We start from the raw sequence: 5,057 nt of genomic DNA on the forward strand, positions 1-5,057 counted from the left end.
CATCCCGCAGCTCAGTGACTTACATTTCTACAGAAGTCGTTGGGCCTGCCACTTCACCGGCTGAAATGCGATGTGCCTACCCGGTGGAATTCAACTCTGCACATGTTGCAGCGACTGTGGCAGCACCGACAAGCCCTGGTGCAATACGTTCTGACGTATAGCCTGGGCCAACAAGATCCAGAGGTGGGGCAAATCACGCTGGAGGAGTTGTCTCAGATCAGGGACCTATGCACCCTTCTGCACAGTTTTGAAATGGCGACGAAGATGTTTAGTGCTGACGATGCCATTATCAGCATGACTATTCCGGTGATTTACATGCTGGAGCACATGTTAAACAGAATTCGGAGTCAGGTGGTGGCACAAGAGGAGGTGGAGGAAGTAGAGGAGGAGGAGTTGTATGCGGAAGGGCTAACATCTGCAAGGTCCAGACGGTCGGCAGCACCAAGGCGGCAGGCATGTGAGGGTGGGGGAGATGGTTTTACCAGGGCGCATGGTAGCAGCCAAACTAGTGAGGAAGGTGCAGGAGCCCAGGAAGAAGTGGAGGATGAACTGATGGAAGACTCATCAGATGAGGGAGACCTTGATCACATTTCTGTTGTGCGAGGTTGGGGGGAGAGGACAGAGGAAGGAAGCATGATTGTTACCTCGCCACCAACACAACAGGGACTTGGTGCTCCTGGAGGCGCAAGACACATGAGTGCCTTCTTGCTGCACTACCTGCAACATGACCCTCGAATTGTGAGAATTAGAAATAATCCTGACTACTGGGTTGCCACACTGTTAGATCCCCGGTACAAAAGTAAATTTGCAGAAATTATCCTGCCATAGAAAGGGATGCACGCATGCAGGAGTATCAGCAGAGACTGTTGCAGAATCTTACATGTGCTTTTCCACAAAACACCAGTGGTACACGTAGTGAATCTCACAGTTCCAACTTCCAAACGCGGGATCGTCGAGTGTTCAGCACTCAAACCGTAACAGAAACACAGTATCTGCTGGTAACATCAATTTTGCGGAATCATTTCACCACTTTTTTAGCCCATCCTTTGCAAGGCCACAGGAGACAAGAAGTCTGACACATAGTCAACGCCTAGAGACGATGGTACAGGAGTATCTCCAAGTAAACATTGAAGCCATGACTGTGTCACTGGACCCTTGCTCTTTTTGGACTTCCAATCTGGATAAATGGCCGGAGCTCGCCACTTACGCCTTGGAGAACTTGTCATGCCACGCAGCCAGCGTTCTGTCTGAACGTGTGTTCAGCACTGCTGGTGGTGTGCTGACAGATAAGCGCACGCGGCTCTCCACTGATAATGTAGACAGACTCACGTTCATAAAGATGAACAAATCATGGATCTGAAAAGACTTTTCTACCCCTGTGTCATCCAGGGGAGAGTAAAAGCTTGATGATTTGTTAAAATCACCTCACCAACCATTTTAAGCTTTCAAACTACTAATCATGTTTATCTGTATCTTGGCTGGAAAATAATTTGGGCATTGTAGCAGTGTGCAGTACTGATTCTGTTAGGCCATCTATACTAAACTCCACCAGATTTAAAATTACTAATCATGTTTATCTGTATCTTGGCTGTAAAATAATTTGGGCCTTGTAGCAGTTTGCAGTACTGATTCTATTACGCCATCTATACTAAGCTCCACCAGCTTTCAAATGAATAATCATTTTCAGCTGCATCTAGCCCGGAAAATAATTTTGGGGCTCCTAGATGTGCAAGACACATGAGAGCCTTCTTGCTGCACTACCTGCAACATGACCCTCAGATTGTCAGAATTCGAAATAATCCTAACTACTGGGTTGCCACACTCTTAGATCCCCCACACTCTTTGATCAACCTTTTCATTTTAATAAAGAACAAAAAAATGGTCATTTTTGAAATTATAAGCATTAGCAGGTTATTAGAAACTGAAATCAAACAGTTTTCAACTCAAAACTTTATTCTAGGTGATGTTACATTTGCACATAGGACCCCTTGTTCGAAAGGAGCTTCTGAACTCTCTCGTCCATTGAATTTGTCAGGTTTTGGATGGTTTCTGCTTCAAGTGTTTTGCATGAGGACAGAATACCCTCCCAGAGCTGTTGCTTAGATGTGAACTGCCTCCTGCCATCATAGACACTCCTTTTGATGATGCTCCAGAGGTTCTCAATGGGGTTGAGGTCAGGGGAGCACCATAAGTTTGTCCCCTTTTATGCCCATATCAGCCAGAGATGCAGATGTGTTATGTGCAGCATGAGACGGTGCATTATCATGCATGAAAATGATCTTGCTGCGGAACACACGGTTCTTCTTCTTGAACCATGGCAGGAACTCCACATACATTATGGAGTTCATCTTTACCCCTTCAGGGATCCTAAAGGGGCCGACAATCTCTATCCCCATGATTCCAGCCCAAAACATTACTCCACCTCCTCCTTGTTGGCGCCGTAGCCGTGTTTGCATGGGGTGTCCATCAACCAGCCATCCTCCATTCCATCCATCTGGACCATCGAGCGTTGCACGGCACCCATCCGTGAACAAAACAGTTTTGAAGTCAGTCTTCATGTATTGCTTGGCCCACTGGAGCCGTTTCTGCTTGTGTACAGTGGATAGAGGAGGTCAACAGGATGGCTTACGCACAGCTGCAAACCACTGAAGGACCCTGCATCTTGTTGTTCGGGGGATGTTGGAGGCACCAGCAGCTTCAAAAACTTGTCTGCTGCTATGACAAGGCTTGTTTGCCGCTGCTCTTTTAACCTGACGTAATTGCCTGTAGGAAAGAGTCCTCAATTTTCCCTTATCAGCACGCACACGTTTGTACTGTGAATCAGCTACATACTTCTTGATTGTGCGATGATCAGGATGAAGTGTCTTGGCAATGTTGATTGTAGTCATGCCTTGACCTAAACACTCCACAATTTGTTGCTTCTCAGCAGCCGACACATCCTTTTTCTTTCCCATTTTGGCAGAAAATTTAGGCTGCTTAATAATGTGGGACAGCCTTCTTAAGTAGTCTTGCCTTTCATTGGACACACCTGCCAAACTAATTAGCACAGGTGTCTGCAATTGCTTACAGTGATATAAAGAGCCCTGACACACATCACCATCAATGAGTATAACTGACAAACATAAAAATACTTACCTTATCACTCCTAAACACTTTTTGCATAATAATTTGGAACACAGTGTACATGTGCTTTTCCACAAAACACCAGTGGTTCACGTAGTGAATCTTACAGTTCTAACTTGCCAACCGTGGTCTGTATGGAGTTGTTCAATAAAGGGCCCAAAATTAAGATAACATAGACGGGAGAGGTCTCTATGAATACGAATTCCTAAGTATTCGATACCCTGTGAGGGCCAGGCAAAGGGAAAGTTGGACTGGATGGAATCCTGTATGGATTTGGGGAGGGAAACATCGAGGGCCTCAGACTTCGCTGCATTGATTTTAAAATTTGACCATGTAACAAAGTGATCTATTTCAGCCATAACAGCAGGGATGGATATATGTGATTGAATGATATATACTAGGACATCATCAGCAAATGCAGAGCACTTGTACTCGGTGCCTCCCACCTCAATCCACCTAATATTGGGGTTATGGTGAATTGATGAGAGCAGGTGCTCCTTCACTAGGATGTATAAGAAAGGGGACAGAGGACATCCCTGCGTTGTCCCATTGGTGATTATGAAAGGTGATGAAAATGTTCTGACGCGCCCCCTGGGCCTTGGGACACCCGGAGCCGGACCCTTTTTGGTGGATGCTGGGGGTTGTAGTCTCAGTGGCGGCGACCCGGTTCCATGGCTCAGGGCGGTCAAACCAGTGGCGGAACTATTTATGTGGTTTTGATGTTTAAATGTCCGACTATGCCACCCGTGGATTGCGGTCAGAGTGAACCGCCGCTGCAGGGCAGACCGCTGAGGCTGGTGTTGTGGGTGCAGCAGAGCATAGTATAACTCCCCACGGGAGGAGTATAGCCTCAGGGCAGTGTATGCGGAGGATGGGGGTGATGGTGCAGGGCAGCAGCAGTAACGACACAGAGTCAGTGATGCAGTCCAGGGCCTTTACTCACAGTTCTTATTATCCAGACCACTTCTGCAGGTAATGGCTGCCCACGTCGTACTGTGCTCACCAGGTGAGGGGCTCGGCCAACTCCCAGATAACTTTGGAGCGCTTCACAGGACCCACTTTGTGTGTCCTTTCTCTGGCCTTTCTTACCCCACCAGTGACCACGCTTCTGTCCGGCTGCCTCGGGCCTCCTCTTCGTAAACTTGGCACCAGTTTCCCTGACTCTATGTGGTGCCTTCCTAGCGGGTGTAGCGAGGGGCTGCGCCACATAAAATGTCACAGCCTCTGGTTTCTAGCTGAGGGTCGTTTCCCGCCTCCACTAGTATCGGAGACCGGTCTCCCCCTTTGGCCTGACCCCTCCACGCAGGTGGATTCGGGCGTGCGGTGGCGACTCGCCCGTCCGCACCCCTGGGATCCCTTCATTCCTCGTTCCTGGAGCCTTCTCCGCTCCTCTTCCTTTCTTCTCCCTCTTCCAGGCCTGAGCCTCTGTTACTAGGCCTGCCTCCGGAGCAGAGCTCATGCAGAGCCCCTGTTCCCTGTCACTTCTGCTCAGACTTCTCTGCACTGAACTAAGATGGTACCCACCTTTTATACTCCCTTCTCAATGCACCCAGGAACTGCTTCCTCCCTGCTCCTGCACTACAGGGTTCCCCTTCCTCGGTGTTCCCTCCCCCCACTCCAGCCAGGGACAGGGACTGTAGTGCCCATCTCAGGGGCATATTGGTCGCCCTGCCCCACAGCAATGTGGTGTAATGCATGCAGGTGTCGGGGTCCTGATCCACACTCCATGCTTACCTGAGAGTGAGATATCACACCTCTGGGTGAGGTGCAATACCTCTGTAGCAACGGAGCCCTCTTGAACTATTGATTTATGCAAAGTTTGTTGAAAGCTCAGTTCCATTTTAATGTTGATAGGTCCAAAATGAAGTATTAAAAGAAAAAAAATGAAAACTCCCTTCAGGAGTCACTCCTGTCACTCCTCCACATTTGTTTAG

Source organism: Phyllobates terribilis, unplaced genomic scaffold (genome assembly GCF_046119375.1).
Source record: "Phyllobates terribilis strain yellow unplaced genomic scaffold, ASM4611937v1 Scaffold_4__5_contigs__length_816908805, whole genome shotgun sequence".
Taxonomy (NCBI): Eukaryota; Metazoa; Chordata; class Amphibia; order Anura; family Dendrobatidae; genus Phyllobates; species Phyllobates terribilis.